This window comes from Pleurodeles waltl, chromosome 1_2 (genome assembly GCF_031143425.1).
Source record: "Pleurodeles waltl isolate 20211129_DDA chromosome 1_2, aPleWal1.hap1.20221129, whole genome shotgun sequence".
NCBI classification, from domain to species: domain Eukaryota; kingdom Metazoa; phylum Chordata; class Amphibia; order Caudata; family Salamandridae; genus Pleurodeles; species Pleurodeles waltl.
Genome location: NC_090437.1, coordinates 356,280,945 through 356,295,547, shown reverse-complemented (window position 1 = coordinate 356,295,547; position 14,603 = coordinate 356,280,945). Strand labels below are relative to the sequence as shown.

Below are 14,603 nucleotides of genomic sequence, written 5' to 3'. Positions count from 1 at the left end.
GCACTCAACCGGAGATGGTGTGGTTAGGACGGAGTACATCTCCTCCTTTCCCTTTTTTAGGAGTACAGTGGGACATTATTCCCTTCAAGTACTCCTCTGCTTGTTTTCTAATCTTGGCCTGATCCTCATTGTGAGTGATTAAATTGAGATACAGGGGGTTCAGAGCCAATTTTAACCTATCTTTCACTCTCCTCTCTTTTCTTTGTCAGTACGTACTGCAGACCCTATTGGATCTGCGACACCATCTCCGGTTGAGTGCCACCACTACATGTGTGATGGTCCGCCAGACATTGCAGTGCCAGCCTGACGAGGAGATAGCCCAATGATGATGCTCAGCGTCCTAATCAATGCTTGAGGGCTCTCCTAATAAAGTACTGACACCTCTCGTCGATGTAGATAGATTTTTTGGAACAGTGTACTCAGTTCATTTTCAGGTTCACGTTTAGGGAGAACGTACACTGGACCACAATTCTCCCAGTACCTCTCCTTTTTTTATGTATTGTATGTATCAGTATGTCACGATCAGCCCTATTGGAAAAAATAGCATGAGCCAGTGGTTAGTTCTTAAAAATATGTATGACACCGTTCACGTCTTTCTCTTTTCTGCATTTTTCGTACTCCACCATTTTCCCACACAGCGGCTCCATTTATAATCGGTAGATCCTTAATGATAATTGGTTGATGTTGCTCCTTTAGTTGTTTTTACTAAAGCACATTCTTTACAGAATTAGAAAATGTAAGGACTCCCGCAGTTATCTGTCAAGTTCCATTTTATGTGTGAAAAATGTAGCAGTGTGCGATAAATAAAAATTTTCCAAGAGTGCAAAACTTCAAAATTCTTGGATGCACTCATCTCAGGAAAATAACAACACAACAAGATGATGGAGTGGTGAAACTGTTCAAACACTTACTCCGAGTCACCGATCTAGGTTAAATCCATCATTCTTTTGCTCACCATGCCACTCCAGTTTGGACCCATACAAATGCAAATCTGCCTTGGCCTGTTCCCCAGGGGAACAGTCCAGCCTGCACTCCTAGGCCAGGTCGGCCCTGGACCACAAACAAGCATCCTGGTTTTGGGGTATCGCCCCTCACAGTGAGCAAGCAACCTAGGTTTGGGCATTGTCTGGCCACTTAGGGGGAACATAGTAACACAATAAGATGATGGACTTGATGCTGAAACTTTTCAAACAATCACCCCCAGTCACATATCTGGGTTAAATCCATTGTTCTTTGGCTCACCATGCCACCCCAGTTTGGACCCATCCATATGCAAATCAGCCTTGACCTGTTCCCGATGGGAACAGTCCAGCCTGAACTGCCATGCCAGATCCACCCTGGACCGAAAAAACCCATTCTAGGACCGGTTTTGGGGTTCCACCCCTGATCAGCCAGACTAGCTTGGATCCAGTGGCACAGTGAGCAAGGGACCCATGTCTGGGCATACCCTGGCCACTTAGGGCAAACATAGCAGCACAACAAGAAGATGGACGGAGTGCTGAAACTTTTCAAACGCTCACCCCAGTCACGGAACTAGGTTAAATCCATCATGCCCTGAGGTAACTATAACTCACACCCCCGCCATCCACAGTATTTTCTTCAAAAGTTTTACTGCAAATATCACATTGATATCAATGATGTTATCAAAGATGTCATGAGGGCTGTAATTCTTGGGGTAATTAGCAGGTCATGGCAAAGGGGTAAATTATAGTTACCTTAGAGCACGAGTTATATTTACTTGAGATAACTCTAACTATAGCAGGTGAATATCTATGGTTTTGTACGTTTAAAATGTGAGCCTAACTATAATGTCCCTGTAACCTTTGTTTTTTTAAGTGAATTTCTATGTTTTTTAAAATTCTGTTTCCAAACTATAATGCCAATGTAACCTTTGTTTTCTTCAGTGAATTTCTATGGTTTATTTAACGTGAAGTAATGTTCATTGCTATACATTAAACCAACAACTGCTGCGCACAGCCTTTGGCCATGGGCGGCGGCGGTTGGCCATAGGGCCTGCAGCCAATCCCCTAACCACACATCCCCACAGTGCACACAGCCTTTGGCCATGCGCAGCGGGAGTTGGCCGCAGGTCCACGTTTCCCCCTTCCTCCCTCCCCAGGTCAATTTCGGCCACGAGGACACCATCCCCCTGGGCCTGGCCTCCTAATTGTGTTTGGGGGGAGGGTCCACATGGACCTCCTACCACAGCCGATTTCGGCCCCGGGGACCCAGGGAAATGACCACTTAGCTATGACATTGAACCCAAATATTTTGAGTGGAAATAGACTTCAATGTTACATCACTAGGACTGTTAAACAGTCAAAAAACTGGAAAATAAACATAGACACTGCCATGCAATGATCTGGAACTTCAGCCTACTGAGTGACAGTCCAAGAGCTTTACCATTAGGCCAGAAGTGACCATGGTCTGCTGTCCATCAAAACCTAACTATAACATTCTTACCAAATATCTTGCCAATCTGACTCTTTGAAGTCATTGTATGAAGACACTATTGCAATAACAGTCTCTCTCTCTTTTTTCCATCCCACTATGGGATGGAAGAGAGAGTGAGAGTGCAGGACTGGGGGGGGAGCCTCAAGGCCCCCACAGTCCTAGCTAGCTCCCCACATCCTGCAGGAGCTGGCATTACTACCACAAGGAAGGAGCTGATTTAAATAGCAGCTCCCTACTTGCGGGAGCAATGTTTTCATCTGTTTCCTCCATGCATATCTGTTTGACAGCTCTCACTTGCAGAAAGCCGAGTGTTTTCTCTGACTTGGCAGGAGCTGTGAGAGCTCCCACCAAGTGAGAGCAAACAGCTATGTCCCAGAGGTTGGCACCCTGTGACATAGCTTGAGCCGGCTCGGGGGGTGGCGGTCCTGATGGCCATTATTAGCTCCACCATGGGGGCCATGTTGCCCCCCCCCCATGTTGCATTTGCCCCAGAGAGGTAGTGATCCCCAGGCCAAAGTTCCAAAACAGACTTCCTATCTTATTGAAATTGAGCCCCAGGGAGGTGGTGGTTACTTTGGCTGTGGGGCGGGCTGGGCCGCCTCACGTTTAATTAGATATTAGCCCCTGGGAGAGCAGTCCCCGGGGCTGCAGGGGTGCCATGCAGCCCCCCCATTTAATTACATGTTAGCCCTGGGAAGGTGGCAGTCCCCGGGACTCCGGGGGGAGGGACGGTCAGCCCCCACATTTAAAATCTCAATGCCCCTGGGATGTGGCCCTCCCAGGGGCTTAATTTAAACAAATGCAGGAGCCCACACTTTTTTCTGAATTTTTGGTAGATCCATGGATCCACCACAACTCCTGATGAAAATTAAAAAGATATATTTTTTTGCTCTGTGGGGGTCCTTCTGGTTCCCCTGCACCAGAGCAAAGGTCAGGGTGTACCTTGCCTGGCCCCTTTTCTTTTTTTTCTTGTTTTTTTTCTGGGACTCGACTGAAGTCAAGTCCCAACATGGCTGCTAACACTTCCTTGTTGAAGTGTTGTCAGCCAAGCAGATCTCAGCACGAGTTCAGGAGGGTTCGCGGAGCCTTTGAGTCCCTCTATATACAAATTTGTTTTTTCTTTAATTTCTCCCAAACTACTGATAGATAGATTTACACCCCCTATGGAAAACTGCATGGGGAAAAAGCTACATGGGACCCCTCTTTTTCTCTACCTCCGCTTGACAGATTGCCCCAAAACTTTCCAGATAGACGCTGAAGTGAGTGTCATATTTTCTGGGAACATTTTGTGAAGTTTCATGAAATGGCACCAAAGTTATTACCAAAACAAATAATTATTTTTATATAGAAACTAGGTCCACTAGGCAATAAAATATTTCTATATATATAATCCTTTAAGTCCAGCAAACACAAGGGACCACTTAGCGCGGCAATCCGTATCAAGGAAGCCATTTACCCTGTAAATCAAAACCACGGTCCCCTTTTGGAAATAAGAAGAATGGTATGAACACCGAAGTTCAGATAGATGCAATTTAATTTACAATAGCTTCACCAACGCGTTTTGGCCGGAGCCTTGATGACGGTTAGCGGTCAATGATTTTACAAACTTTTTTAAGGTTACCCTACTAAACATAAATATAGGACTAGCAATACATATGTAAAAAATGAAGCGCCATCTTTGAATGTTTCTCATATACATAAATATCTTGGTGATTAACTCCTCTATAACTCATATGCTAATTCATGTTTACATTTTCATCACTGTGATTCCATAATCAAGGCATTCCCAAATCAACATTTTTCTACCACAGAGACAATTCTTAATCAAGTGAACTTTAAAACATTGCTCCTATCAATATATATCATGGCCCATGATTTTACCTATTTCACGCATTACCTCACTAAACATAATAGTAGGACTAATTCATATACATATGTCATAATGTCGGCGCCATATTGAGATATTTCTCTCAACCGTGAGCCTGGTGAGTGTCAATGTATTCAATTTTTTTTATTTTTCATGATTGCCCTGGTGTTTAAAAATGGTGGGTATGAGGGGTTTGGTTTGACCCGCGATCAAGGAAACTGAGATTTCCGAAACGCGTTGGGTGTTTAGCTGCCTTCAGGTGTAAAGGGTTGCTGTGGAAGTGAACTGCTGACAGGATTGAAGGGGATTGCAACCATTGCAACCCCGCCATGGCCTACCGCAACAGGGCTGAGGAAGTGGTGAATGAATGGCTTGATATCTATATATATAAATATCAAGCCATTATATCTTGAGTCATGCCCCGACTTGAGACATTGTCTGTCATATTTTATCTCACAATTATTCTGTGTTTTTTTCTCACCACCACCACTGGAATACGTGAGATACTAATTTACATGTAAGCAAATACACTCAACATCACCCTTTTTATCATGGACGTCAATTCACAGAAATGCCAGGGGTAGCGGAAGTGACATCACATGCCCTTTGACCTCCACTTTCATTCACACACACATACTTACATACACACAAACTCAAGCGTGCACACAACATACATTTAAAAGCATGTTTTACTTACCTCAGCTGTTATGGAAGGGCATATTCCAGCTAACTGTACTCCATTTTTATTACACTTATAGTGAATAATACATTATTAAAATTAGGGAAGCAAAAAATGTCCCTAGAGAACTTTTTAGAGTGATACGCTCCCTCACTGCTCCCTCTACCCCCCAGAGCTGGAGAGCTCACAAGAATTCTGCAACAGGGTTGCCACCTTTTTTTAAAACAAAGTTATGCAAGTTCAAGCCAGCTTTGCTCAATCACTGGGGGTACCAGACTCATATGAACACTTAAATAGTTCAATAAGCACCGATTTTCCATCGCCCCCCTATGGGAAGAAATCTTAGAAAGATAGCAACGTCGAGATAGTGGAGTTGAAATACACCAAGACTAGCCAGGACACCCACTAGCTAGGAATAGTAGAGCTGACAGGTGCACTAAAACGCAACACTAACGGCTGGAAAATAGTACGAGGGTCTCCAACGCCAAGTAAAAAGTGGTCGAGGGAGGCGGCACCCTCCTGGGTGTAGCAGATACTGTCCAGGATAGGCCAAAGAGTCACATCAATGCACCCACCCACTAGACAAAAGTAACCCCCGGGCAGGTACAAATTAAAGTGAGAACGTTGTGAGATGGCTGCAATCACAGAGCGCCCACACTTAGTTCCACCCTACAATTGACACTTACCCCAAGTTAATCACCATCATGTAAATAGTTCTATAGAAAACTGGTTAAGAAGTTATATAAACTAAAAGCACGCAAGAGCAAACACTGTCTACGAATCGGAACAGTATAACTTCTATTGGAAATGTTTGATGCTTTCAAATGAATACGTTATAATTGTATTATCAATGTATGAGAATAAAATGATAATAAAATATCTTTAAAAAAAAAAAGCACTGATTTTCCCATAATTACTAATTTCCAGCCTTTGCAGCTGGGGAAGATCATAGAGCTCATGATGGGCATTAAGTCAGGCTCCCCAGTGATCCCTGCCCCTACCACATATTGCAGCTTGTCCCTGAGCCAGTGTCCTTGTGCCTTGTGCCGGTATTTAAGGAGATTCTGAATATTGTAGAATTTCCCTCATCATGGAAGGAAGAGATGGTGGTTTCTCTGAAAAAGAAACCTGATGGAGTGGCAAATGATCTTAAGAATCTTCTGCCATTGCCTTGCTGCCTTTCCAGACTAAAATGTTCGAAAAACAAATTAATACAGAACTAGCCAAATTTCTTTAAGATTCTGGTGGCCTAGATCCCTCTCAGCAAGGCTTCAGGAAAGCCCATAGCACTGAATCTGCCCTCATTACCACCTCAGACACTATTCATAGACTAGTTGATGAGAGGCAGGGAACTATCTTAGTGCTCTTGGACCTATCTGCCGCTTTTGATACCATCTCGCCACACATTATGGCACACCGTCTCCATCAAGCGGCTGTTAGAGGGACAGCTCTGAATATTCTGAAGTCCTTCCTAGGGGAAAGATCTACCTCTGTGGTTGTGGTGATTTCAGAGCTCCTGCATATCAATTACCTTGTGGAGTCCCTCAGGGCTCCTCTCTTATCCCCACATTGTTTAATCTGTACATTGCCCCATTGGCCAGACTCATCCGGTCATTTAACTTTTTGGCCACCTCTTATGCGGACGACACTCAACTAGTTATTCCTGTTCATAAGAACTGGGAGGAAGTTGCAGATCGATTCCATCACTGCATGAGTGAGATTAATAGATGGATGGGTTTCAACTGGCTCAAAATGAATGGCGACAGAACAGAGATTTTGCTCTTTGGCTCTAGTAGGGAATTGTGGAGCTCACGTTGGTGGCCTCCATCGTGTGGTGATCTGCCTGCCCCCATAACCTCTACCAGAAATTTGGGGATCATGTTTGACAACTGTTTGACTTTTAAATCTCAAGCTAACTCTACCACCAAAGCTTGTTTTTGAACTCTCAAAATCTTGAAATTATTTTTTCCATATTTACAAAAGGAGCTTAGAATCACTGTGTCCCTCGCTTTGATGATCTCTAAACTGGACTACTGTAATGCCTTGATGCAAAACAAAGATAAAGACTCTCTCTACAAACTACAACTGATCCAGAATATGGCCGCTCATCTAATATTAGATCTTCCCCGCTCAACTTCCGCTAGCGGCAGTCTTAAACAGCTACATTTGTTATCTGTCGGGAAGCGTATCATTTTTAAGACTCTTTGTTTGGCACATAAGTCCCTTCATTCATTAGGATCTGAATAACTTTCCTCTACTCTACACTGGTATGTGCCTGGTCGTCAGCTTAGATCAGCAGGATCTCACCTGATCCATGTCCCTCGCACTCGTAAGGCCACTTTGGGGTGACAAAGCATTTGTAGTGACTGCTGCCAAACACTGGAACATGCTCCCCCTGACTATTAGGAAGGGACAAACACTTTTTGGCCTTTAGGAAGCAGTTGGAAACCTAGCTCTTTCCTCTGTAGTTGTATTTCACCCTCTCGTTATGTTTTTCTGTCACTCTCCTTACTGTTGCTTAGTGCTTCGATGCCACGCTTGGAACGAGCTTTACAAATAGAGATACATACATACATACATACATACATACATACATTATTCACTAATAGTGTGATAACAAATAGACAGAAAACAAAGAAAGTGGAGTTCCAACTGACCTCCGGACCAGCTGTCGCTGTGTTCCTAGCACTGAATTTGTCACCTCTGAGTCCAGGGATCGCAAAGGCACTGCCAGGGTTTGCAGCTGCAACCTCTGGCGACCCCTAAATGACGTCCACGCTTTTTATCACATTCAATTATTTGTGCCAATTCTTTATCTCATACATGTGGTGTATATAGAAAGCTGTTGTTTTCATCGTGTTTTTTTTACTGTATGAAGCATTTCAATCCGTTAGTCACGACTGGTGCGCATAACTCCAGCTCCTAAACATCATAAAGCAGCAGAGAATTATTCATTAATGTTGCCCGAATTAAACACTAACGCTCATTTAAAAAAATAAAATGGACCTTTAGAGGGCAGCATAACCACAATAATGTGTGCCGACACATTTAGTAATTACTGTGGTTACGTCGAGAAACCCTAACACTATAGTCCACATCCTAGCCCCTTTCCTAACCATAGCCCTTAACCTTACCCTAAGCCACATCATACCCACTACCCACCAAGTCAAAGGTTAATCATAAAATGTTTTTAACCTCACGCCCTCACACAACTTTTCTCCATTGCTTACCCTAACTACAGCCCTAAAGCTTACAGTAACGCTACCCTTAAACTTAGACCTCGCTTCAGCCTCAATCCTACCCCTCAGATGCTGTAATCATTCCAATTTTTTTTTTAAATAAACAACTTACATTAATTAACATATTGCCTTGGGGGAGGTGTCGGGAACTGTGATGAGGCAGCTACACTTCTCTTAGAAATTGGGTGGTGTCAGGGATCAGGCAGTGATACCTAGCCGTGGGGATGAGGTGTGGGCGGGACTCGACATCAGAATGCAAAGGTCAGCTCTCAAATGACCACCTGGCATGGAGGTAGGACTGTAAATAATTTAGCTCAAAGAGTCAAAGTTCAGGACAAATGGTCAATCTTAGGACACATCCAAGGAGAGGCCACACCCCCATAGAATTGTATTTTTAGTGCTAAAAGGTCTCTGAAAGCACTGGGAATGTGTAAGTCATTATTTTAAACTTGCATTGCATACATTATAATCTAGGCTGCCACAAAATGCACATATACATTTAGGTTAAAGATAAAAACCTGTCTCTAAAGTATAGAGTTCAGTAATATATTGATAATACCTAGTGCAAACATTTGTATAACTGTCAGTTAAAAGCACGCACCCCACAACTCAGCTTAGATCACCCTTACAGTACCTCTCACAAAGAAAATATCTTTGTCACAGGAAGCTTCAAGGGACCCCACTAATTAATGCCTATACTGGCTCCAGAGCATCATTTACAATTGCAGATTTAAAAAATTGCACACATTTGTATTTCTCTCAGGAAGCAGGCACCCTCACTTCAGCTGGGGAATTCTCATCTTGTCCTTTAGCTGAAAGGCTAAAATTACGGACAAATGCCATCCGTTAAACCATTAATCAGGTGCAACAGACATTAGGTTGAAATTACGGCCAGTCTGTGAAAATTGCGGTGGTGTGGTCACCCTAGAAGAAGCTCACAGGGAACGTTAGGAAAGGGATTGCCGTAATGAGGAATTCGACAGTGAAGGTTTAGATGGGCTGCTCTTGACATGGGTCCTAATGGTTAGAAGAGCATATAAACAAAATCAACTTTTACTCCCGTGAAAAACAGCTAGTTGCAGGCAACGCACCCATTTGTGACAATCTGCAATTTTGATGAAAATACCTTTGATTTTAATGATATTCCAATTTCCTTTCTGTAACTCTTCACAGCGGCAAATAATGTTTCCGCAACCTTCCCCAGCTGTGTGAAAATGGTGCTCCATGTGGTGTTTCCACCCCAGCCCTTCTGTCATCTGACATAGGGGCATATTTATACTCTGTGCCGGATTTGTATCATTTTTTGTATGCAAATCCGGCGCAAACTTAACTCCATATTTATATTTTGGCGCTAGACATGCCTAGTGCCAAAATATTGGAGTTTAAGTCATTTTTTTGCCTGCAGAAACTACCTTGCATCAATGAGATGCAAGGTAGGCGTTCCCGGGCAAAAAATGACTATAAGGCCCTAGCGCCTTATTTATCCTCACGGGCAAAAATCACACACGGTGGGGGGAGGAGTAAAAAATGGTGCAAAGCTTGCTTTGCACCATTTTTTAACTCCTGGGTCAGGGCAGGCGTTAGGGGACCTGTGGGCCTATTTCCATGGTGGAACACCATGGAATAAGCCCACAGGTGCCCTCCCCAGGCCCCATGGACACCCCCACCCACACCAGAGGGACAGCGGAGGATGGGGGACCCCATCCCAGGTAAGTATAGGTAAGTACAGGCAAGTATTTTTTTTTAAAGTGCCATTGGGAACCCTGAAATGGCCCCCCCTACATGGCACTGGGTGCAATTGTCATGCCCAGGGGACCCTAGTCCCCTGTGCTGGCCATTGGGGTGGTGGGTATGACTCCTGACTTTTCTAAGACAGGAGTCATGTGGTATGGTATGGTATGTGGTATGGATGCTTTTGCATCAGAAAATGACTCTAGGCAGTTTAGAGTCATTTTTTTTACTTTAACCTGCCTAACGTCATTTTTTGGTGCAAAACCCCCTTCTTCCATACCTCCAGCCCCACCCGAAAAACGTCTTTTTTTTCACACTAGCTACCCTTTGCACCGACTAGCACCATTCCATAAATATGGTGCCCGGCTGGTGCACAGAAATGGTGCAAGCCGGTGCTAATCTTTTTGGTGCAAAACTGCAGTTTTGCACCAAAAAGTATAAATCAGGGCCATAGTTCGGTAACAGACATACAGTTGCATCACCATCAATAAAACAGACCATACGGTATTTGTTGGACAAACTGTCACAAGTTTTTTCATATTCTCTTATGCAGTACATAGGTAGGGTTAACTTACGGGTGCTCAAATGTGTGTAGCACCATTTAGGACTAACTGCTGACACCTATCCTAAACCAATCTCCAGCCACCAGGCATCACAGTACTGTCTTATTAGCCATCCGGTGCTGTGTATTTCGTATTGGGGCTGCAGCCAAATATATTTTTAAAGGTTGCTGCCCCTGTGCCACAACAAAGTGAAGTAAGGTCAACCCTCAGCTGTCAGGATATCAACTTTCCCTTGTAGCATGACTTGCGTTCTTCACATGGCCCCCTATGGCCTGAGGATATCATATTTAACAGCCCCATCTCCATCTGATGGGATATTATTCACTTTTTGCATTAGGATGACCCAGTAACTCTACTAGCAATACTCTACAGCATTTGGCTGCTCCTTTTGGCACTCCTGATTGTGCCAGGTGGGTGGGTGTCAAATACTTCTGCGATTGGCACCACCAGAAAAGAGGAAGATCCAGGTGGTGAGCCCACCTAAATACCCCTGCCAACCCCGAGGACTGGATCTGATGTCATCTGCCCTCGTTCAGGAGGGCTAAGTCTAGCACTGGTCATGGCTACCTTATTACACTAGGTGGACACTGAAAACATACTACACTTTCCAGTGAGTAAACACTATGGGGCTGTCCCATCTCCTGATACCTTTCCAGTTGTGTGACAGTTCTGTTTTGCCTTGAGCCCTTCCATCTGCACGTAGGGGCCCTGTCCACGCACTGGGCATTGCCGGCACTCCCCTCTTCCCCCAGCCTTGTGACTGGCTTGGTTGGGGTTGACTGGCCTTATTGTTATTCTGAAACCTCAATGCAGTGGTTTATTGTGAGTAGCCTGGAAGTGAGACTGTGGGTAGGAGGATATCTTAAAGATGAGACAGTGAGATTTTCCATTCACAGAGAAGTGGTGTCTGAAACAGTCAGGGCTGCTGATGCTGCCCTGCTTTAAAATGTAAACTTTATGAAGGCTGGCCGGTATGTAAAAAAGAAGTGGGATTGAAATTGTTGACAAAATAATGTCCTGTCCTTCATTATTAACTATGAAAATTCTAAAAATGTTGAATTTTAAAAGTTTTTTTTTTTTGTTCAAAGAAGAGATTTTATTCTTTTATATTTAACAAGGAAAAAAGGAAACTAATAATTACAATTTTACATACATAAATTGCTTGTCTTAAACCACTATGTAATAGTAACATATAGGTGAGAACAAGGCACTGTATACATACATGAGCAATACTTCATTAGATGAATAGCGAAGTGCAAGAAAGAAATAGCTTGGAAAAGAGCAAGAACATTTAGGGAATAAGGAAAAAAATTGAGTAAGATGCTGATCAATTCTGATATGGGAAATAGATGATTTAATGTGCTGAAAGGTCAAGAAGGAGATGGTCTAAATCTGTTTTGATATTAGTGTTTAGAAAGCCAGTGGTTAAAAATGAGGAATTGTTCCTCGGTTTAATGTGGAACAGGTTGGAGATAAAAAGGAAGACTTCAGTCCAGAATTTTTGGACCTGTTTACTGTAAAAAATCAAATGAGGAAGGTCTCCAATCTCTTCCTGGCAATTCCAACAAGTAGGAATACTGCGTGTAGGCGAGAAGGTGTCCAACAATATTATGTAGTGTCCAGAATTTGGTTTGCGAGAGAATAGGGGTGATATTGTGTAAAGTCAATGATCTCCTAAAATTTTTCCACTCTGAGTCTGCAATCACTGAACCAGATTGGTTATTCCAGAAATCTAAAGTCCTCCTAAAATAGTTGGTAGTTGATGGTTGATGGTTGAAGGAAATGGTAGATTCTAGGTACCTGGTGGCCATGACTGGATACATTTTAAAGTAAAGAGAGGACTGACGGGTCATCATGGAGAGAGTGAGTTTTTGACAGTGCTACTTTAAGTTTAAGGAAGTTATAAAATTCCTTGTCTTCAATGTGATATATATTCTGTAGTTTTGCAAAGGTAAAAGGATTAGAGAGTGTACCCAGTTGTTTGGGGTAGTAAATACCCTTGTTTATCCATGATTGCCAATGGAGAGTCTGGCCTTTGTATTTGATATTTGGGTTATGCCAAAGGGACGCAATATTAGAAGATTTCAGTTTAAGTTGTAGTGTATTATTAACTGAAAGAAGTGCACTTTTAGTGTTTCTGAAGATATATTTAGAGTATGGTATATGTTTGTCAGTTGATGTTAGTAGTTGCTGGGTCTACATTTTCCAAAATTGCTTTTTCTACTTCAAGCCACAGTGGAATATAGTTTGCCAGAGGTGAGATCCAATAAGAACTTTGTTTGACAAGAAATGCTGATTGGTATTTTTTAAAGTTAGGTAGGTTAAGGCCACCCAGATTTTTGGGGAGTCTTAGTTTGTGTAAGGCTATTCTAGGTTTCTTACCTTGCCATATAAAGTTATTGATTATTTTATCTATTTTATGGTGGAAGTCATCAGAGAGTGATAAGGGAAGCATACTTATTAAGTAGTTAACTAAGGGGGCTATCATCATTTTTATTGTTTCGATGCAACCCCACCAGGTAATACATTTTGGAGACCAACTTTCTAATAACTGTTTAACTTTAATGTATCTAATTATAGCCTAATGACCCCTTAGTGCTCCTTAACACTTCCTATCCCTCAGTCTGTAAATCTCAAAAAACACCCTTTACTGCTACTCTGACCTCAACCCTACCTTACTACTCCTTAGTTCTACCTTTCACTGAATCCTGAAAGCCGTTAAATACACTTTAAAGCTTCATAAACTATACAAACCCTTTACTTTTTTTTTTAAACAATATTTTATTGTCATTTTATTTTAATACATTATTAATACAATCATAACTTGTGCAGTAGTCCACATTAATTATTACCAACAGTTAATGTACTGTTCCAAACTGTGGATAGTACTTGCTTGAGCATATTCGTGATCTATGCAGCTTCTCAATAGATTTTCATAATAACTATTTACATGATGGTGGTTAGTTAAGGTGAATGCTCCTACTAGGGTGGGTTAAGGACTAGACAGCTGGGGATTGGGGTTCTCTTGTTAAGTTTAAACTCAGCTGTCTACTCAGGGGTTATTGGCCGTGTGTGTGTGTACCTGGGCTGGCTCCTGATCAGAGCTATATAGTGCCGCTAACTCTCTTGTGGCTGCTGCCCTCCTTGGCTATCCTACATTCTGTGCTAGGTCCACCAATCTTCCCCTTCTGTTCGTAGTGCATGTTTATGTGTTCTGGTCTATCTAACTACACTTGGCCAGATGGTGTCTCGGCTACTCTCCCTGTGTTTCCTCGTCGCTATCTCGAGATTCCCATACTCTTAATATTTCCTCCCATGAAGGGGCAATGGGTTTCTGGCGCAGTCCCCTCAATTCTTCGCGCTCCAAGACCTGGAGTTCCGCTCTGGCCCATTTCGTGACTTCACGTCGCCAGACTTCTAATGGAGGGGAGCTAGAAGCTTTCCAGTTTAGTGTTATTTGTCTCCTGTAGAGTGCCAGTGCCAGGTCCAGAAATCTGTTAGTTACTGCACCCAGCGCCAATCCCGAATGCAGTCCCAAGAAGCACAGCAACGGGGTCTGCAGCAGTTTGACACCCAGTGATTTCTCGAGTTCGCCCAATATCACCTCCCAGGCCCTCCGGATATCCGGGCAATGCCATAGCATATGGTCCAGGTCTGCATCTAGTTCGTTGCATCTGGGGCATGTTCTGTGGTCTCCCCCATAAATGATGTTTAGTCTATGCGGTGTGAGATATGTTCTGTGCAAGTAATTAAATTGTATATATCTTAGACGTGTGTTCCTGGTTACTGTCCTAGGGTATGCCATTGCTTTCTTCCACTCAGCCTCTGTCAGAGTATTACTCAGTGCCCTTTCCCATCTCTCACGAAGGGCTTGGAGGGGGGTCAGAGTGCACTCATTTTGTACAGTTTTGCGACCAGGTGGGTATCCTCGCCCATAGTCAGGAGGATATGTATGATATTGTGTGTCTCTGGTTCTGTATTGATCGTTCCCCAGTTTATTTTAATACGGTGAGTCAGGTGTTGGTAGGTTAAGAACTGCCCAGTCGGTATTTGATTTCTTTTGACCAGAT

At 43.1% G+C, this 14,603-nt stretch overlaps 1 protein-coding gene across 2 annotated transcripts in view; it reads left to right on the top strand.

Moving 5' to 3' along the window:
- The window catches only part of RIGI (RNA sensor RIG-I), a 484,815-nt gene that overhangs the window by 209,168 nt on the left and 261,044 nt on the right, over positions 1-14,603 (top strand). The gene's annotated exons all lie outside the window — the stretch shown is intronic.